The sequence below is a fragment of the Mustela nivalis genome, assembly GCF_964662115.1.
Source record: "Mustela nivalis genome assembly, chromosome: 3".
NCBI classification, from domain to species: Eukaryota; Metazoa; Chordata; class Mammalia; order Carnivora; family Mustelidae; genus Mustela; species Mustela nivalis.
This window is the reverse complement of record NC_139022.1, coordinates 147,562,688-147,585,521: the sequence shown is the minus strand read 5'-3', so window position 1 is coordinate 147,585,521 and position 22,834 is coordinate 147,562,688. Positions and strand designations below refer to the sequence as shown.

The 22,834-nt window shown below is 34.7% G+C and overlaps 1 protein-coding gene and 1 long non-coding RNA gene across 2 annotated transcripts in view; one reads left to right on the top strand and one right to left on the bottom strand.

The window, feature by feature from the left end:
- The window catches only part of FBXO4 (F-box protein 4), a 130,203-nt gene that overhangs the window by 69,477 nt on the left and 37,892 nt on the right, over positions 1-22,834 (top strand). The gene's annotated exons all lie outside the window — the stretch shown is intronic.
- Positions 19,918-22,834, bottom strand: part of LOC309860866 — a 63,718-nt gene continuing 60,801 nt past the window's right edge. The window contains exon 3 of the long non-coding RNA XR_014309677.1: positions 19,918-20,140. This is a non-coding gene — a long non-coding RNA (uncharacterized lncRNA). The remainder of the gene's footprint in view (positions 20,141-22,834) is intronic.

The window sequence follows — 22,834 nt, the reverse complement described above, 5'->3', positions numbered from 1 at the left end:
ACGGTAATCAGGATGCAGCACAGATGCTGCATATTACTGTCTCAGCACTCACTGTTATGTAAATCGTTTATCAGTCTTTCTCCCACACCAGACTAAATGTGTGTGTTTTTTAATTAAAATTAAAATTATAAAAATTGTTGTAAAGTATATGCAACATTCATATTATAGTGCTACCATCACCACCACCCTCCACACAGCTCTTCATTTTCTTAAGCTGAAGCCCCAGATCCATCAAACATTAACTCCCCAGTCCAACTCCTTCCCCATCCCATCCCCTGGCAACCACCATTCTTTCTATTTCTATGAGTTTGACTACTCTTAGATACTTTATATAAATGGGGTCATGCAATATTTGTCCTTTTGTGCCTAGCTTATTTCATTTAGCATAATATCTTTAAGGTTCATCCATTTTGTTGTAATCTCAGATTTTCCTTCCTTTTTAAGGCTGATTAATATTCCATTGTATTTATATACCACACTTTTTTTTTTTTTAGATTTTATTTATTTACTTATTTGACAGAGAGAGGGAACACAAGCAAGGGGAGTGGGAGAGGGAGAAGCAGGCTCCCCGTGAAGGGAGCCTGATGCCGGGCTCGATTCCAGGACCCTGGGATAATGACCTGAACCGAAGACAGACGCCCAGTGACTGAGCCACCCACATGCACCCTCCCTTTTTTTCCCCCCCACATTTTGTTTATCCCTTCATCTGACACTTGGGTTGCTTCTACCTTTTGGCTATTGTGAATAAGAACATAGGCATATAAATTTCTGTTCAAGTCCCTGTTTCAATTCACTTCGATATATATCCAGAAGTAGAGTTCCTGGACCATATAGTAAGTCATTTTTAATTATTTAAGGAACTGGCCATGCTGATTTCCACAGGGGCTGTACCATTATATATCTCTGCAGCAATACAAAAGCGCTCCAATTTTACCACAGCCTTTCCATCTCTCATTACTTTCTTCTTAATTTTTGTAATTTTTGTAATAATAGTCATTCTAATGGGTATGACAAAATGCTTTTGATAGCTAGAATATTAGCTTCATATTCATACTTCATATTCATCTATTCTAGATGATTCTAGTTGATATTCATTATAATAAATTATATAATTCATGAATTTAGGTTAATTCTAAGGAAGAATTTCTTGATAAGCTGTCTGACACACTCTCACTTCTTACTTAAGTTCCATTCCTAGGTAGGATGTAATGCGATAAGGGAAGATTTTAAGAATTATTTGTTAATTAAAGAAATGATCATGTAAAATTGTCAGTGTTTTTTTTTTTTTTAAGGTTTTATTTATTTGTCAGAGAGAGAAAGATATAGAGCACAAGCAGGGGGAGTAGCAGGCAGAGGGAGAAGCAGATTTCCCACTGAACGGGGAACCTGAGTCTAAGGCTGATGTTTAACCGACTGAGCCACCTAGCATCCCATCAGAGGTTTCTTTTACCTGTGGGTGGACCTTTGTTTTGGGAAGAATCACTTGAATGTTTTATGTGTGTATTTTATGTGAATATGAAACAATTAGCTACTTTTTGTGCTGGAAACAAATATCCCTTTCCAAATTACTTAAAATGCCACGCTTAAAATAAATTGAAGGAAATTCAGGAAGGTGAGTAAATTTACATAGGAGTCAAGAGGACAGGGAGCAAAGATATGGAGACATTAGCTTGCCTTTTCCTTGAAATTAAACATTATTAGAACCCATGGGTTTAGGGAATCTAAGCAAGAGCAAATGCCAAGAATTAGAAAACAGGTTTCCTAAGAGGTCTGGAGCACAACTCCAGGGCCTGTGTTGTCCCAGGAGAAGGTTGGAAAACCTGGCTCTATAGATGCCTCTTGAGAGTAGGCATATATGATGTGTGTGTGTGTGTGTGTGTGTGTGTACTGAAAAAAGTCTATGTTACTAAAGAGCTGTAACATTGGATACCCAGACTGGATGCAGAGACATACTCTGAGAAACATGTTTTTCCAGTAGGAGCAGTGAGTGGGAATCTTCTATCTTCATTGATTTGGGACTCACATAGGCTCTAGGACCCTAGATTTGGTGGCAACGAATGCCCTAGTCATTATGAATTTGGGCAGCAAACCAGAACTGTGTTGGGTTTCTGCTATTCTGTACTGGGGAACGGGCAAACCTTAGCACACCACTGAACTCCCAGCAGGGAATAAGGATTGTGACAGGTTGTTGTACTGCTTGTTCCCAGCAGCATCACCAGGTGCCAGAGCTATGCATGAGGTTAGAGACAGCAGGGTACAAAGGGCAAGGAAGGACAGAGTCTCTAAATCTAGGTAGGTTGTGTGTAATTCCTGGCTCTGGACTTCAGTGTCTTGTAAGCAAAATGGGTGTGGTGCTCTCTCCTTCTCATAGGTTTGTTGTGAATGTTAAATACACAGATACCTGTGAAAGATTCATAATGGTGCCTATTATAAAACAGTTCTCAATAATGTTAGGTAAGAGAAGCAAAGAACAGAAACCCTATTGGAAACTGACTAAATTTTCTACTTTTTCTCCATAAGTATCTAGAATCACATGTGAGACTGAGTGGTTTATTATGGGATTAAAGATTGTGTGTGTGTGGGGGAGACTATGTAGACTTTTATTCAAATATTAAGAGGAGCATAAATGTCATTTTTTACCCTCATTTGGTGATGTTGAACATATTTCTTTTCATGTTTGTGTGTAGGTGTCCTTATCAGTTTATCTAAAGTACATCTCAAACTGTCATGTTAACTGATATTTCTATTGAGTGATAATCATTCTCAAACCCCTCAGGTTAAAAAGTGGATCCTGCTTTGAATCCCTTTTTCCCCCCTTGGTGTCCACATCCAGTCATTCACCAAACACTCAATTTTTCTTCATAAGCATCCTTGAATCTGTCTTTTCCTCCCTATCCTCATCTTTATTTGTTCAACTAGTCCAGACAAATTCCCAGTAAGCTGCACCTACTCAAGTGCCACAGGACAGAAATAGATTTTATGAGCTTGTATTGAGTTGGGAGCAAATAGGGCTGTTCCCTGGCAAAACTTGAAGTAGGTAAAGTTTAGCTTTCGCACCTTGCATTTGCCAGCTTTTCCCCGGAGATGAAAAAAGCTGACGTGGCTTCTGGCCAGGACTGCACATCAGCAAAGAAATTCTCTATGGGTTCAATACTTGCGAATGCATCCCACTCAGCTGCAGAAAGAAGGTAAGCATCTGAGTTTGGTCTATAAGCTTTCCTACATGTTAGACTGTTTGCTCCATGAAGATAGGGTATGCTATCTTTTTACTGCTGTAGTCTAAACATATAGGACAACCAGAAAGAATACAAGAAAGACAAAAGTATCAAGACTGTCAGTGTCTTTAGAAGGATAAAAATTTGACTTGGCTGAGGCAAGTGTGGTTTCAGTCATCAGGAAAAACATTCAGTGAAGAAGCTTTCCTACATCACTGTCACTCTGCTTCTGTGTCCTCACCTCTTTATGCTCAGGCCTGGAACTTTTGATTTGTTCACTGTGATTTTTTAAAATTCTGGAAAGAATTAAACTTATATCCCTCTCCAGCTTCTGATTCTACATATGTTGATATTTCCCTTATCTATGAATATAACAGGTGAGAATAATATCCAGAAACTTATCCTATAAAATGTATTTATGAAATGTGAATGTAAAATAATTTATAATATTCAATATGCTTTTAAGAATTTTGCCCTTTCACTCTACATATTCTGATATACATGTCTAATTGAGAACAATTTCTCTAAAGCAATAGGCATTTTAGGTTAAGTATGTGTCCTCATAACCAGATAGGTCTGAATTTAAATCTTAGCACCACCATTTACTAACTCTAGATTTCCTTCAGCATGTTATCTAACCTCTCTGCATCTTACTTTCCTTCCCTACTAGTTATTTTTAGTTTTCATTTTTAAATAAATAATATGTAAAATGCTTACCTCAATGACTGACCCATGGAGAGCACCCAAAAGAGAAATTTCATTTTTTTTCTTTAAAGAGATCGTAGGAATCAGTTCACCTAAGCCTCCTCTTTTTCAGATCAAGAACAGAAGGTTTGGGACTAGAATTAGAATCCAAGTTCCATGACCCCTTATAAGTTAGTTGATATCCATTAGAAAGTATGGGTTTTGGAACCTGATGAATTTGACTTATTCTGGATTTTTCCAATTACTTCACAAACTTTATTTAACTTCTCTTAGTCTTAGTTTTTTTTTGCCCCAAAATCAGAGAATATCTGCCTCTGATATATAGAAAACACTGAGACAATTCTTGGCACAATGTGAACATACAAAATGTCTTTGTTTCCCCTAATGACATACCAATGATGGGGTAGTAGTCATATCAGCTCCAAGCACAGGCAATTGAGAGGAGAGAAAGGGGCATTATCTATAAGAATTTAGAAATAGTAATAAAACTGGCTGAAAATTGCCTTATTTTTATTATCACCATGCACAGTAACAATAAGCTTTCTGAAAAAAAATTTTTTTAATTATTATGTTCAGTTAGCCATGTTTTTAGTACATCATTAGTTGTTTTTTATTTGTTTGTTTGTTTTTTGAAGATTTTATTTATTTACTTGACAGAGAGAGAGATTACAAGTAGGCAGAGAGGCAGGGGGAAGCAGGCTCCCTGCTGAACAGAGAGCAGGATGTGGGGCTCCATCCCAGGACCCTGAGATCGTGACCTGAGCTGAAGGCAGAGGCTTTTTTTTTTTTTTTTTAAAGATTTCTTTCTTTCTTTCTTTCTTTCTTTCTTTCTTTCTTTCTTTCTTTCTTTCTTTCTTTCTGTGACAGACAGAGGTTACAAATAGGCAGAGAGGCAGGCACAGAGAGAGAGGAGGAAGCAGGCTCCCTGCTGAGCAGAGAGCCAGATGCAAGGCAAAGGCTTTAACCCACTGAGCCGCCCAGGGGCCCCTACATCATTAGCTTTTGATGTAATGTTCAGTGATCTGTTAATTACGTTAACACCCAGTGCTCATCACAGCATGTGCCCTCCTTAATACCCATCACCCTGTTACCCCTCCTCCCACCTCTGCCACTTTGAAACCCTCAGATTGTTTCCAGTCATTAAGCGTCTGTCTTTGGCTCAGGTCATGATACCAGGGTCCTGGGATTGAGCCCCACATTGAGCCTCATATCAGGCTCCCTGTTCATCGGGAAACCTGATTCTCTCTTTCACTTCTCCTGCTTGTGTTCCCTTACTTGCTGTCTCTATCAAATAAATAAATATAATCTTTAAAAAACTAAAAAACAAATTATGACACAAATATTTATGGTCTGATTGTAAGGTCAGATTATTTTAGTGTTTTGTCTAAATTATATTTGAAAAAAGATAACAGGGGAAGAAACGTATGTTTCGCTCTAGTTACTAAATCATGACATTCCTCTTTCAATTCTTACTAATGCTGCAAATTTTTTCTTTTTTTTTTTTTATCTGATCTTCTTTGTTGAAATAAATGTCTTCACATTGTGTAGTGGTAGTCAGGAAATCTGTTACTTGCAGCCAAAAGCATTTAAACTGCTAAAGAGGGATGCCTGGGTGGCCCAGTTGGTTAAGCAGCTGCCTTCGGCTCAGGTCATGATCCCAGCGTCCTGGGATCGAGTCCCACATCGGGCTCCTTGCTCTGCAGGGAGCCTGCTTCTCCCTCTGACTCTGCCTTCCACTCTGTCTGCCTGTGCTCGATCTCGCTCGCTTTCTCTCTGACAAATAAATAAATAAAATCTTTAAACTGCTAAAGAGAATGATATGAAATTAAAGCAGAGAATTAATTAAGCAGCATTATTTAGACAGGTTTCAAATGATACAACTTATTTTCTCTACACTTTAGGCAATAGAAAGAACAAATGAAAATGTGCCTTTTATTTCTGGTTCACACTGGGAGACAGGAAGAAAGTGATTGAGGATCTTCCTTATTCACCAAATAAAGAACCATCTTATTCTGATTTATTTATGTTCTCTAGAGACTAAGAATAGCTATGCCATATATGTCTGAGGGAAATCAAAGCCATTGCCTGAAACAGTTTGTCAGTATAGCTGCCATCTGACATGGTGCCTTACATTATGCAATTCTTAAAACTACGCAAATGGCTTCAGGGCAGACATTGGATACTAGAAATCAGGCATGGAAAAGTACAAATACAAATAAATACAAAAGTAGTGACAAAATATTAAGAAATTAAACCCAACCGTGTATTAAGGGAGTAACATGAAAGCATAGAAATAAAATATTAGTAAAACTCTAGATGTGATTACTTAAACAGTTAAAAGAAGGAAAATTCTATGATTATCTAAAGGGATCTCCAAATTGTCTATTATTTCCAGTTTCTGTCCTAAAGAAATTTACCAAGCAAAAGGAGTAAAGAATTCTTACATATTTTTACAGTGTTTTCCCAAACATTTGCAGTCATCTTGCCAACTTCTAAATCAATAGATTTTTATTAAGTAAATGTTCTTTTATTAAGTTTTTCCAAAGCAACTAATTCATTTTTCATCAGTGTTTTGTAATGTTGATCAAATCGCACAATTATAATGACAAAAACAAAGAGATCAACTATATTTCATAACAGTGCAACTTCATCTTTGTAAATATAAAACTCAACTGGTAGGAAAATGCTTGTTAGGGCTACCAAAGGATAACTTCCTAGCTGTAAATATTCAGCTTTTTGTTAGTTTGGTGAACAGAGAGAATAGAAATCTTTGGTTAATCTGGTTAATTTATATCTGTGCTGTCTGATACTAAAGCCACTAACTACACTTGGCTATTAAGTGCTTGAAATGAGATTAGTGTAACAGAACTGAATTTCTAAATTTAATATAAAGTTAAATTTAAAAACTAATACTCAGTTCAATCATTGAAAAACTTTGAAGTATATTTAGAGCAATTTGGATATATAAATTTGCTTTTACAACTATGTATTTGTGAAATTTAAATATAAATCAAATATTTCTAACAAAATTTTGGCATCTGAACTAAGATGTACAGCAAGTATAAAATATGTACTAGATTTTCAAGACTTAGTATGATAAAAAGAATATAAAACATTTCATTAATAACCTTTTATCTTGGTCACATGCTGAAATTATAATATTTTGGGCATAATGAGTTAAATAAAATATATGCTGAAAATTAATTTTATCTTTTCCCTTTCCACTTTTTATGGTTACTAGAAAATTTAAAATTATATATTTGGATTACATTATATTTGATTGGACAGCACTGATCCAGAAGTTTCACTGGGAAAGTTTCTACTATATCTATTAAAATGTATAATGGACTTATCTTTTGACTAAAGAAATGTATCCTGCAGAAACACATGTGTACCTTTACAAATACAACATTTTACTAATGTTACTGCAAATGATAGGAAACATCTTACTAATGTGACAACAAATGGTAGGAAGCATTTTAAATGATCTTCTGTTTCAAACATACATATCGAATGCTAAACAGTGATGAAAGAAAATGCAATACATATATACCAGAGAGATATAAAGATGGCCATAATACTGCAAAAAAAAAGATAATGGAAATATATATATATATATATATATATATATATAATGAAATCCCACTTCTACTAAATAATCAAAACCCTATAAAAAAGTATGTACACTTTCTTCAATACTCTTTGCAGTTTTCAAATAGTCTTCAATACTCTTTGCAGTTTTCAAAAAGCATGTATTATAATTTAAAAATAAGACTAGTGACCTGGGACAATGTTTCTACATGTTGATCTATATAATTCTGTTCTAGGATAAAAATAATTTTCAGAACTGCTGATTTGTAGTACCATATTGTTTTGATTACTACAGCTTTGCTGTCTAACTTGAAATCTGGGATTGTCATACCTCCAGCTTTGTTCTTCTTTCTCAAGATTGCTTTGGCTATTTGGTTTTTTTTGTGGTTCCTTACAAATTTTAGGATTGTTTGTTCTAGTTCTATGAAAAATGTTATTGGAATTTTGATAAGGATTTCATTGACTCTGTGGATTTCTTTGGGTAGTATAAACATTTTAATGATTTTTGTTCTCCAATTCCTGAGTACAGAATATCTTCCCATTTGTTTGTGTCATCTTCAATTTCTTTCATCAATGTTTATAGTTTTCAGTATACAGAACTTTCACCTCGTAAGTTAGGTTTATTCCTAGGTATTTTATTATTTTTGGTATATTTGCAAATGGGACTATTTTCTTAATTTTTCTTTCTGCCACTTCATTATTAGTGTATAGAAATACAATAGATTTCTATATATTGATTTTGTATCCTGCAACCTCACTGAATTCATTTATTAGTTCTAGTGGTTTTTTTGGTGGAGTCTTAAGGGTTTTCAATATATAGTATCTTATTATCTGCAAATAGTGAAAGTTTTACTTCTTCCTTTCCAGTTTGGGTGGCTTTTATTTATTTTTCTTGTCTGATTACTGTGACTAGGACTTCCAGTACTATATTGAATAAAAGTGATAAGAATGGACATCCTTGTCTTGCTTCATCCTTGTCTTGCTTCTGATCATGAGGAGAAAGCTGTTTTTTTATTGAGTATGATGTTAGCTGTGGGTTTATGAAATTAAATATTTAACACAGTACTTTATTTTGTTAGGGTAGGTATACTCTAAACCTTCTTTGTTGAGAGTTTTTATCATGAATAGATGTTGTACTTTGTCAAATACATTTTCTGCATCTATTAAAATGATCATATGTTTTTCATCCTTCCTGTTATTGATGTGATGTATCATGTTGATTGATTTGCAAATATTGAACCACACTTAAGTCTGGAAAATAAATTCCAGTTGATTGTGGTGAATGATTTTTTTAATGTACTGTTGGATTTGATTTGCTAATATTTTGTTGAGGATTTTTGCACCTATATTCATCAGAGATAGTGACCTGTAATGTCTTTATTTGGTTTTAGTGTCAGATTAATGCTAGCCTCATAGAATGAATTTGTAAGCCTTCCTCCCATTTCTATTTTTTAGACTAGTTTGAGAAGAATATGTATTAACTCCTCTTTAAATGGTAGGATTCACCTATGAGGCCATTTTGTTCTGGACTTCTGTTTGTTGGCAGCTTTTTGATTAGTGATTTAATTTCACTGCAGGTAATCAGGCTGTTCAAGTTGTCTATTTCTTCCTGCTTCAGTTTGGGAGCTTATATGTTTCATGTTGCATGCATAAGTATTTATAAGTGTTATATCTTCTTGTTGGAGTGTTCCCTTTATGATTATGTAGTGTCCTTCTTTGTCTCTTGTTACAATCTTTGTATTAAAGTCTATTTTGTCTGGTATCAGTATTGCTACCCCCAGCTTTCTTTTCTTTTCACTTCTTTTGCATGAGAAATGGTTTTTTATTCCTTCACTTGCAATCTGCTTGTGACTGATATGGTCTGATATGAGTCTCTTGCAGGCAGCAAAAGAGTGATACCCATTTTTCCCCCCTTTCAGCACTTTAAATATCATGCCACTTTCTTCCGGCCTGGAAAGTTTCTGTTGAAAAATCAGCCGAGAGCCTTATGGGGTTTCTCTTGGTATATAACTCTTTTCTCTGGTATATAACTTCTCTCTGAAGTTTTCAGCTATTATTTTTTTTTAGTAATTTTTTTTGCTTCCTTTTCTCTCTCTTTTCCTTCTGGGATCTTTATAATGCAAATTTTATGCTTGATGGTATTCCTGATTTCCCTTATTCTATTTTCATTTTTATTCTTTTTTCTTTCTCCTTTTCAGCTTTATCGCTTTCCATTACTCTGTCCTCCAGGTTGGCCCTTTATTCTGCTTCTTCTGGTCTATTATTTATTACCTCTATTGTATTCTTAATTTCATTTATTGTTTTCTTCTTCACTGATTGGTTCTTTTTATTATTTTCTATCTCTTTGTTGAGGATCTCCTGAGGTCCTTCACTCTTTTCTCAAGTTCAATGAGCATCTTTATGACCATTACTTTAAATTTTCTATCACACATATTACTTATATCCATTTCATTTAGCTCTCTTGCAGTAATTTTGTCCTTTCATTTGTGACATATTTCTCTGTGTCTTCATTTTGTCTAACCTTCTTTGTCTGTTTCTATGTGTTACGAAAGACAGCTACATTTCCTACTCTTGCAAGTAGTGACCTTATGAAGAAGAGGTCCTGCAGTGCCCTGAAGTGCAGTGTCCTCTGTTCACCAGAACCTGATGTTTCAGGATGTTTCCTATGTGTGTTTTATGTTCTTTATTGTTGTGGTTGAGCTGCCTTTGCCTTCAGTCCAGTATCTGCAGTATCTCTTTTTGCGTGTTGTGGGCAGAGTTTGGTCCTTGTGTTGTTAGTGGACCAGTTAGAGGATGCCTTTGGTCAACCCTCATCCCAGCTGAGTCATACCACGTGTTTGCCTGTGCTGCAGTTGCACTGAACTGCCAGGTGCTCTCCCTGTGTTGTTCCTGAGAAGATTTCATTGGTGTTTGAGGCTGTAGCCAGACAAGATATCTCCCCAAGAGAGTATTCTTATTTGTATTTTATTCCGTATTTTTATTAGTATTCTTATTTGGCTCCTCAATAAAGAGTATTCTTATTTGGTTCCTCAGTCTGGGACAAATCTTGTACTGAGACTCAAGGTTATGAACACAGACTATTAGACTGAACCACTAGATCTAACTGGGAACTGCCTTTGAACTTGTAGGAGAAAAAGAGGCAAACTGGTAAGCAGTCTTCTCCTGCCCTGCTCAGGGTTGGGCATCAGAGAGATTTGCTAAATCTCTGTGGTATTTCACATTTTTCTGACTCTGCAATATAGAAAAGATTGCAAACAAATTAGAGAGAGCAAACAAGTTTTTAAGTAATCAAGTTTCCAGGAACAAGAGGCTTTTTGTTTCCATATGAAATCATAGGTTTGAAAAAGAATATTGTAACAATTCAGCATGTTACTTCCTTACTTTCTCAAGTTCTTCCAGTAGGGAAACCAGACTGGAGGATTATGGACATGACCATCTTGGGACAGTGTCCAAATTATCTTCAACAAGTATAGGGTTTGGAGACAAACCATAAGTTTGGTTTCTTTTTAATTAACTAGTCAAGTCCAAGGACTAAAAATTTATTTAGCACTTGAATAAAATAGCATTTGAGTGATATATGTTTTCGCATTTTGAGAAAGTTCAAAAATAGGAAGAAGCCATTAATGGAAATGAACTGTATCATTTATAGATGACATAAGTGTGATGACACTGTGAAGTCTATCTCTCTTTATTACTCCTTTAGGCTACTATTGCACATCTGGTATCTGTCAGTTCCCTCAATATATACATTAGAAATGGGCCATGTGTAATTCATGATACCTACACAAAAGCATTTCACAAATATGAAACTCCACCTCTAACCTTCGTGCAAATCAGTTGGTTAACTCTAAGTTTTCCATCCATCCTTGCCTTTCCTTTTTTTGCATTTACTGTCAACTTGCACTGAAGGTGGACCAGCTATTTATTTCTGGACATGGACGTGTGGCTAGGAGTTGTACTTGGTAGGAGGGCTTTTAACACAGTCTCTGAATAAAAGCCTAACCCTTGTTCTTCCCAAGTAAGCAAAAACTGGCTGACCCCAACTTTGGGTAGAAATTGGCTTTAATAATCTTCAAAGGTTTATACTTTGTCTTATGACCAATGCTTAAACTCAGTTTAGAAAAATGTAGTTTCTCCAATCAGTGTTTTTTCCTTGTTCTTTTTCTTTAAGATTTATTTATTTATTTGAGAGAGAGGGAGAGACAGGGAGAATGAACAGAGGGAGAGAGAGACAAGAAGACTCCCTGCTGAGCAGGGATCCTGGCATGGGGCTTGACCCTAGGACCCTGAGATCATGACCTGACCTGAGTTGGATGCTTAACTGACTGAGCCACCCAGGCACCCTGTCTTATTCTTTTATATAAAAACAAATAATATCCTTTCAAGTCATTCCAACTATGAAAATGTGAGAGTAATGATCCCACTGTATATTGTGAATAGATAAATTAAGCTTAGGTGATTTATTTACCAAGAAAATATTAAAAATTATAATTAAAAACTTTGTGTATAGGAGACAGTTTTAGATTTCCTAAGAAAAGATGTAAAAGAAACTGATTACTTTTTTCAAGCAACTAAAAATATATTAGTTGATAAATAAAACAGATTTTAAAAGGTTAATTTCCATTTTATTACTTATTGCTATGTAATTATTTTTATTGTAATGTATATGAAAAGACAACTGTGTGCTTAGCTTTATCATGATTATGAAGATTTCATGTAACTTTTGCTGTTTAAGAAAATACTTAAAACCTTGTCAGACAAACCGTAAGAGACCCTTAATCTCACAAAACAAACTGAGGGTTGCTGGGGGAAGGGGTTTACGGAGAGGGTGGTCGGGTTATGGATATTGGAGAAGGTATGTGCTGTGAAGTGTGTAAACCTGGCAATTCACAGATCTGTGCCCCTGGGGCTAATAATATATTATATGTTAATAAAAAAAATAAATAAAAACCCTTGTCAGATCTTTTGAAGTGTTGAATTCTATGTTTCTCTTGAGTAGATACAATCTGAATGTTTTATTGTTTTTTAAAACAAGTTTATCAGGAAATCATAAAATTTATTTTTTCATCAAATTTGGCAAATGATTAGAAAGCTTATCAAGTAATAGAAAAATAGGGCTGCCTGGATGGCTCAGTCTAGGCGTCAGTCTTTGGCTCAGGTCATGATCCCGGGATCCTGGGATTGAGTCCTGCATCGGGCTCTTTGCTTGGTGGGGAGACTTCTCCCTCGGCCTGCTCTGCCTGTTCTGCTTGCGGCTCTCTGTGCTTCTGCTCTCTCTCTGACAAATAAATAAATAAATAAATAATCTTTTTTTTTTTTTTCAAGATTTTATTTATTTATTTGACAGAGAGAAAGATCACAGGTAGGCAAAGTGTCAGGCAGAGAGGGGGGAAGCAGACTCCCTGCTGAGCAGAGAGCCCGATGCGGGGCTTGATCCCAGGACCCTGAGATCATGACCTGAGCCGAAAGCAGAGGCTTAACCCACTGAGCCACCCAGGCATCCCATAAATAAATAATCTTTAAAAAAATAAATCAATAGAGAAATCAAAGCTAAATATCATTATTTACAATTTTTCAGAATATTTGTAACTCAGGTATAACATCAATTTAATGAGTTGATAATACTTAAAAAATACACTAGACTAGACTAGATATTGAAGGTATGGGAGTGACTTTGTGTGTAGTAAAACAGTAAGGTTGATTACTGATTTGTGAAACTTTTGTTTTATTTCTGTGTGTATGTGTGTAAGATGTATTTCTTAAATCTGTAAGTTATTATATTCTATAAATTTAAAATGTTGTTAGTGGTAATATAATTGATACAATCAATGGAAAAGTTCTTATACAATGAGTTAAAGATATCAGAGGTTGGGGTAGAGTGTAGGTTTTTATTTAGCTTTACTTACCATGATAAAAGTACCTTAATTTCCTAACCTGTAAAGTGAAATAATCATAGAACCTATGTCACAGGATTGTTGTCAGATTTACATGAACAAGTACATTCACAGGGCTCAGTATATGTTTGACACAAAGTAAACCAGTAATACATTATATGTTTTAATTGAATTTAAATAAAAATAAAACAAATAGATAAAATACAGTGTTCAGCATTAAAAAAAAAAAAAAGAAACCAGCTGTTATTACCATCAAACTTTTAGGTTGCAAATACTAAATCTAATGAGAACAGGAAAGACAGTCTCTTTGTTTTAAGAAACCAACGACTTAAAAAAGAAAGATTTGTCTATTGTGTGTGTGTGTGTGTATCTATGTGTGTGTTGGTGGACTAGGATGGTACTGATAGAAATTTTGTAATTATTTTCAGATAAATATTGATAAATGTAGTCCTATAAATACTGCTTTATGAAGACTATAAACTGTAAACAACCACTAACTTCTATGTCATCCAATGTCAGTCAAATAATTTCATTTACAGCATGTGAAATTAATTGTTTATGCTTTTAACAATTTTAATACACAAAGAAATAAAAGTTTTCCTTTAGCTATCCTAAGAGCTATATCTGGAAAATGACATAAAAATGGATTTTGTGTGTGAGTGTATCAGTAACTGATCAGAGGTATTAAGATATATGATATGCGGTGTGTGGATATGTGATGTGTGGATCTAAGATGGCAGGTAGTGTAGGGAGATAAGAAAAGAGTAAAAATGGGGTACCATGTTAGGTATGGTTATTACTTCTGCTGATGAACTCTTGGCCTTGGCTTAAGGTTTTTGTAGATAGTGGGCCTATCAGATGAATTCAGTATTGCCAGTAGGGGAGAAATATAGTAAAGAAATGAGCAAGTGAATATTTTTGGACTTGCTGTCCATTTCTACTGCTTGATGATTGAACTTGTTCAAGGTGACAGTAGTCCAGGGTTGTATTAATTTTATATTCCATAGGGTCATACAGGCAATACTGTCTTCAGCCGAGGGCCACCTGGAGCCTTATGCTTTAGAAGACCTACTCTGACATTCCTTAATACAATTGAGGATTCCATGGGACCAAGGGGATATGCGGAGCAGGAACCTTTACAAACCTTTCCTCTATTCTTACCTCACCAGAATCACTACCATCTAGTCTAGTAAGGAACCTTTTAGTACCGGAGTGATCAATTTCTTATGTTTTATGAAATGACAGGAAAGCTTTGACCACACAGAAATCATATTATCCAATAAACACCTAATTCAGTGTGGATCAAGAGTGTTAGAACTTGTGATCTTCCTAGTCCTGGCCGAGGAGGGAATGAGATAGCAACTCAGAAATGCTCATAAACATGCTAGAAAGAAATGGGATCCAAGTTGAAGTTTTATTTATATTAAAAAGTACCCTAGATCCAGCATGTTGTGTGATGTTCTTATATGACAAAATGGTCAATTCTGCGTGCCTTAATTCATAGGGTCTACACCTGTCAAACTATGAATTGGAAAATCTTAGCATCCTTGATTATAAAATACAAATGACTGCTTTTTCTCTAACTCTAAGAACTTATTATAAGAACTTCCAGCAAATAATCCTTTATACTTATAACAGCATGTATTATAATACACACACACACACACACACACAGTGACCTTCATTTTCAAGGTTTTTTTTTTTTTTTTTAATGTGTTTACTGGACAATAGAATTAAGTCTGGACAAGTTGGGGGCATATTTTTGCTGATCTCTGTTAACATCCAGGTGATGTTTTCTGAATTTCCTGCACAATAGTATTAAGAACAAAACACAGAAATAGTAATTTGAGGAACAAAGGTTCAAGGAGAGCTCCTCATGTTTTGCTCTACCTTTCATAGTTTCCTAAGTAGAAACCAAGGGGCAGCAAGAGAGCATTGGGCACCTGCAAGGGAAGGAAAGGAAGGAAAAGAGAAGAGAAGTAGCTAGATGAAAGAATGCAATGTGGTGGAGCAATGAGATAGATTTTTAAATATAAGTTCATACAAGATTAACCCTATGTACTGGGAATTCAGGGATGTGTCTATTAATTGTCACCCATTTTTTTTTTCAATAATTACTGAGCAACTACTGTGTGTTGGGTACTGTTCTATGTGTTTGAGATACATGAACCAAAGAGAAAAAGATGGTACCCTTAGTGGTTTTATATCTCAGCAGGAGGATACAAAATAAATAAGGATATCAAATAGTAGGTTAAAGTGCTGTAAGTGAAACAGGTAGGACAGGATAAGGAGGATCATCAGTGTGCCTATGGTCACAGAGGATCAAGTTCCAGTGTTAAATAGACAATCAGGGCGGGACTCATTAAGATAGCAGTATCTGAGCAAAGATTGTAGGAGGTTAAGGGGGTTAGGAGTTTAACCAAGCAGCAGTCTGGTTTGTATGTGTGTGTGGTGTCTGTGGTGCATGTACACGTGCGTCGTTCCTGTGTGTGTGTGTGTGTGTGTGTGTGTGTGTGTGTAGATGGGAAATCTTCCAGCAAAGGGAACAAACATCTAGATCAAAGGTCTCTGTAGAGAAGGAATAGGAGCTGAGTTTTGGACATGCTGACTTTGGCATGCTATTTAACATCCAAGTGGAAATGTTGAGGCAGCTATTGGATATTCGAATCTGGAGTTTGGGAGTAAGGTCTGGACTTAAGTAAGAATTTGGGAGCATTAGAATAGAGAGAAGGTGGATTAAACCTCAAACCTGAATGAAATCAACAAGTGATTGTAACTAAAGTAGAGGACTGAGAATATCTTGAGATACTTCAAAATTAAGAGCTTGGGAGGGCTTGGAAAACAAAGGAGATTGAGGAGAGCTTCACTGAGGAAGGAGGAGAGGCACAACTACTTTCTTTCATTGCCAAATTGGCTATTGTTGATGTCTCAAAGTATTTGTTCTAGTAAAAGCCATCTCCTCTCCTATAAGAGGCAATAGAGACTATGGGACTCTGCCGCCACTGCCAAAAACCAAAAATCTTGCTCTCCAAAGATGTACCAAAGAGAAGACCTGTTTTAAACACACTTAGAAATTTTAAAAAATTTTTATTATGATACTAGGGATCTGATCATCAGAGCTTTATATCTGAAAAACCTATTTTCTTATTTTAAGTTGGTTATCCTGTTTCTAATACTTTTGGTACTTTTTTGAATTCTCAGATTCCTATGAAAAAAAGTATTTGCCATCCAATGACTGAGTACAAATGAAGGCTGACCACTTCTTTGATGCTTGATAGAAATGTGCATGCAAAATTAATAGTAACTCAATTTCATCTATTGGTAAAAGTGGATACTAATTTGTATTTATGTGCCTTTTATGTGGAAAAAACTGGGGTGTGTATAAATGCAAACCAGTCATTTTATTGTGGTAAGTATTAAAAGCTTATTAGATTAATTACAGATAGAGGCATTTGGTTCACTGTTAATAAGAGATATGATAAATGATTAGCATTAACTAGATAATGGAAATTATCTTGATTTACCATTGTCCAAAAGAGAAAACGTGTTTTTCCTGATTTATTTGTCCAAACTTCTGAGTGCCCACAAATTCATTAAGCACCTTTTGGTACAGAACCATTTCTACACGTATTTTTAGAAATCTACAGCAAATATCTCAAGGTATTGCTGGCTGATCCTTTTATCCTAGTTAATTAGACCAAGTAAACATACCTAGTGTTTGCTGTAGAGCAACTCATAATCTAGTATGCCTAGAAGTTCGAATATAATTTAAAGTTGATTGCAAGAAAGATTAACTTAGATCAGAAAAGCTGACTTCATTAGACACAGTAATATTTTTTGAGAAATTTAACTTAGGTTTAACAGTTATTCTACATATAAATGTCATGGGAACTCATAAAATTGTTTATAATAAGCAATATATAGAGGAGAATTAAGAACAAACTATAAAGATGTTCTTCATTTGATTTTCAAGCTAGAAAAATATTTGACCTGGCAGTCAACATAGTCAGACGATTGTGACTGAAGAGTTGCTGAGAGTTCCCTTATGATGCTTGTGAATGATATTATTGGTTGACTAGGGTAGTTCTTCTTGTTTATTAACATTTAAGAAGTAATATTCATGGCCAAAAGCACTGGTAAATTTTTCCAAGGTGTTTGTTGGCTTGCACTATCGATGGCTTTACTTAGGATGCTAGTTCCTTTGATATCTGTCAAGATATAAAAACAGGTATTTCATAGATAATTACCCTACATGTTTCCATGTTCAACTGCTTGTTGATGTGCTTATTTACTTTGAACTGATTTTTCATTCATACTTTCGGTACTTAATAAGATATCAAAGGCAAAGTAAAATAAGTAAAATAGGGATGGCTTTAATTTTGGACTCTGTCTAAACTAGCTTAGGGACAAAAAATCTTCCTCTGTGTTTATCTAGACACAGAAGACCAGATCTAGGTGAGGTGAAAGGGGCACTTGCTCTGGTATAAGATTTAGGTGGGCTGGTCCAGAGAATGAAGGATCTTTCTTTTATAGAGTATGAAAGTTACTCTATAGGTGAGGACTTAGCTAGGACATCTGAAGCAAAAGAGTGATGTGATCAAATCTTCTTTTACCACCTGCTCTTTCCCTTTTAAGACTATTAAAAAGATAAATGAATAACAATAGTAGAGAATAGCAATAATGCTATGACATGAATGTAATGTTGGTGATTTTTATTAGATAGAGCACAGATGAGACTAATTAAGGGAGCCACCAAAGACTCCTAAATTTCTTAAGAAGGTAGTGAGGTATTGCATCCTTTGTAGGAAATGAGGAAATGCTGGTCTACCCCCTTAAGACCTCCTAATTTGGAGGGGTTAGAATTGGTTAGTGACAGTGATGAGCAGTGGGTGAAATAGGACCATGTGCCTAGGGGCACCAACATCATTTGAAGATGAACTCAAACAAGAGATAACATCAAAATAAAAACTTACCTATACCATGATAGGAAAACACTGATGTTGAGCACTGAAACCATTTAAATAAAGTGTAAACAACTGATGTCTGTTTACAAAATAAATGTAATTTTTGAAATTGATGATAACTTAAAAATCATCCCAGATTATAATAAAAACATTCCAGATTATAAACAAAAAGCAAAACACCACCAAAGAGAGGATAGGGGTGTTAAGGAAAGTACAAATATGCAAATTACTTTGTCCTGTCATTGAGAGAGCAAATAATCGCTGTTTCATTCTTGACACTGATAATTAGGGACTATTGGTTTGATTGTAAGATTTCAAGTAAAACAGCATGTATCCCTTCCAAGTTACTAGACCTAAAAGATACCAAAGAATAAATGAACCATATAGCTAAGCCTTAAAGAAACAAATGAAAAATGGCCAGGAGGGAATACATAAAATGACATCTTTTATGATACATGTAAATGGTAAAGCCCAAAGAGATAGGATACAGAAGGAATAGTAATTAGCAAATTCCACTTCAGGTATGCCTCAAATCTCAGTTATAATGTCAGGTGTAATGTCACAATTTCCTTTAAGTTTATCTGTGGGCTCTCACCTTTATGAAAGTAATCTGAAGGATGCTTTGAAGAATAATTTTCTTGTCGCGAATTCAGTTTCTGAAACCCCAAATTCCACAAAGACTATTTCTTCTTTTCTTTAAGTTAAACATTCTATCTAGAAAGCTGTTAGATGAAATGTTCAATTTCATCTTAAATCAGTCATCCAACATTTTTGTTTCTTTGTTTGCTTTCAAATATATTTTAGTGTTTTTAATCCAGTTATCAACTACCAATGCCTCAGCTGAAATAAGAAATAATCTTATTTCTTAAGATTACGTGAGAATAAGATTGTATCCTGGCATGACCCAGATAAGTATTGACAGCCAAAGTATTTGTAACAATGATTTCCTTGCTCAAGTTTTCACTAGTATGAAGTAAGAAAATAAGTAAAATGTAGTGAATTTCTAGAACAGTTTAATATACTCATTTGTTTCTGATATAGTGGATTCTTACTCAGTTTTGTTGTTTAAGATTTCTTTGTTTTAGGAAATATAACAATTTTCTAAGCGTCCATATTTGGCAAAATATACTATTACTATTATTAACCCTATCCTAGTTCACTTTTTTATCTTTTTACTATTCTACTCTCTTTTTTTTTTAAGATTTTATTTATTTATTTGACAGAGAGAGATCACAGGTAGGAAGAGAGGCAGGCAGAGAGAGAGAGGAGGAAGCAGGCTCCCTGGCTGAGCAGAGAGCCCGATGTGGGACTCGATCCCAGGACCCTGAGATCATGACCTGAGCCGAAGGCAGCAGCTTAACCCACTGAGCCACCCAGGCGCCCCACTATTTTACTCTTAAATGCGATCTGAGAGATTCCCATTCATTCATCCACTTATATCCTGAAAAACTTTTGAGATGCTGTATCAAGGACTGGTCTAGGTGCTGGGAACACAGCAGGAATAACAAAAATATTTGTTCTCATGGATCTTAAATTCTGACAAGGGTGGATTCAAGTTATAAGCCAATTAATATATAATATATCGAGTGGACATAAGTTTAAAGAAATAAGTGAAGCAGAGTAAGGGGACAGTTGAGTGGTGGGGTTCTTCATTTGATAAGATATATTTGATCAGGTATCTTAATGAAGTGAGGAATCATTCCAGGAAGTGGTTTTCTGCTTGGCATATTCAAAGCTTGTGAGGAGGTCTTTCAGACTGGACACCAGGGAACTAGGAAGAGGAGAATGAGATGAGATCTAAGGAACAGCTTCCATCTCTTAGCAGAATGGCTTGCATATAATTCAATAAACTGTTTTCTCCCTATATCCCATACCTATACTTGTCCTCCAAATATGACATATACTGATAGAAAACCCAAATTATAAGAACTTTGAACAGCCAAGGAAAGAGGTAGTAGGGTGACTGTGCTAATTAGGTTATATTAGGTTATAAGACAGACATTTTCCATAACTTGAAAGAGTCAAATCTATAGTGCCAAAGTTTTAATAAAAATATATATAAAACACATGATGAAATAAAAATAAACAACTAAAAATTATTTGGGGCAAGATGTGTTGAAGTTAACAATATTTTGAATTTTTTCCAATTCTTTTTGAGTGCATCAGTTTGAATAAATTGCTTAGAGGTAGGAGTAAAAGATACAATGAGTAGTCATTTTATAGTCTTGATAAGTTCATTTGGCTATACTTTCAAGAAGTTGAAGAAGTACATTGCTTTTTGACTATAACAAATTCACTTGTAGTTTAGGTCAGTTCTTCTCTTTTAACAATACTGAAGGAGCACATATTGAGTGTCAGATGATAGATCTGAAAATAATTTTTGATAATGTATCAATGTGATGGTTTACTAATACAATTAGTGTGCAATTTTTACCACAAAACATGGAAGGAGTCAAAGAATTAAGTAACACTGGTATACAAAACTCCTTCCATTTTCATCTGTATAATTTCTCAGCAATTACATCTATAAAAAATGAAGAGTGGGAATGGAATGTTTGTGGTTTCATCGTAGAAATAAGTAGTGAACCAATTGCAAAAAAACCCATACCTACTAATTTACATTTCCAATAAAATATTACTTCTCTATGTCAGGTAATTATCAATATTATACTATTTATATAATATTGATTAATTATTTACTATTATTTGAAGTAATTAAATCTAGAAGGAATATTTTAACACAGCTTTATAGTCTTGTAAATTTAAAGATTTTATTTATTTATTTGACAGAGAGAGATCACAAGTAGGCAGAGCACCAGGCAGAGAGGCTCCCTGTGGAGCAAAGGGCCCAATGCGGGCTTGATTCCAGGACCCTGGGATTATGACCTAAGCCGAAGGCAGAGGCTTAACCCACTGAGACACCCAGGCTCCCCTATGGTCTCATAGATTTAAAAAACATTTTAATTTATGTTCAGATTTTTGTGTCAGGAAAGTAAGATAGGTTGGTTAAAAAAATAATTTCAAATATAAAAATAGATTGGATTAGGGTAAAATTCTGTAGGGGAAGTGGAATGGAAATACAAGTTTTGAGCAGAGAAGGAAGCCATATGAAATTTCTGACTTGTAAAGAAGAGCTAATTCAATATTTAATTAAAATAGAGAATAATGTTTATTCCTTTTGGATATAAAATATAGCAGTTTTATTTACATGTCAATATTTAAACAGACCAGAAGTTATATTGTTTATAATACAGATTTATGATTAAAAAAATTATGGTTAAGATAAAAATGTGCAAAGAGGCCAAAATTCTTTCTAGTAGTATAGGAGTAAAAAAAATTAGAGGTTATTGTCCTATGATATTTCTTGGTATAGCCCTTATACATAAACACTTTCCAATTCTCCTCTGCCTTCACTGTAGTAAAGGAGCTGAAATAAAATCAGATCCCAAGGAAGCTTTAGCAGTTCTAATAAAACCAAAAAGGATATCTTCTTCTTATCATTGACAGAGAGATCAAACAAGCTATGTGCTCTGAAACTCTGGGATTCTTTAAGTTGGAAGAAAGTGTTCTGAGGTTAATGCTAAATAATATTTTTTCCTATTTTTTTCAAAAAAGCATGAAAATCAATGGACTTTTTCTATTTTTTATTTTTTCCTTCTTAAAATTTTATTAAAAGCTTTAGTGATAGCTTTGGTTTTTTGTTGTCTATTAGTGATCTTTAGTTATTGAATTATTGAACTCAGTATTATTTATTATAGTGTACAATATATAAATATTTTTATTTATTATGCATTATAGCATATGATACATAAATATATTATTTATTATTTATATGTTATTTATTGTTATTGAATTAAAAGTAGCAAGTGAATATAGAAAACCTAAAAACAGTTTATCATATTTGATTTGATAATTTTTTTTTTTCAGAAGTTGTGTGCTAATGATTGTGAATTTATATTTCGTGTGTATGTGTATGGGTGTGGTTGGGTTTTTTTTTTTTTCCCTTTTTTGGACTAAGATAGTAGTTTCTTATTTGTGTGAAGGAATTAAATATGAAATTTCAAAATATGCTAAAAAGATTATGGTATTCTGAAAAGGTCTTCATGATGTCTCTAGCCATTTGAACAAATTTGAGAACCATTAAGGAAGATCATTGTTTGTAAATTATTAAACAATCTGAAGAAATCAGCTAGTTTAATTCAAGTGTCAAAATGACTAGAGTTTTACCTATACTCACAATACATTTAATATGAAACAATACACATTTCCTTATAAAATTATTATATAGTGGGGTGCCTGGGTGGCTCAGTGGGTTATGCCGCTGCCTTCGGCTCAGGTCATCATCTCAGGGTTCTGGGATCAAGTCCTGCATCGGGCTCTCTGCTCAGCAGGGAGCCTGCTTCTTTCTCTCTCTCTCTCTCTCTCTGCCTGCCTCTCCGTCTACTTGTGATCTCTCTCTGTCAAA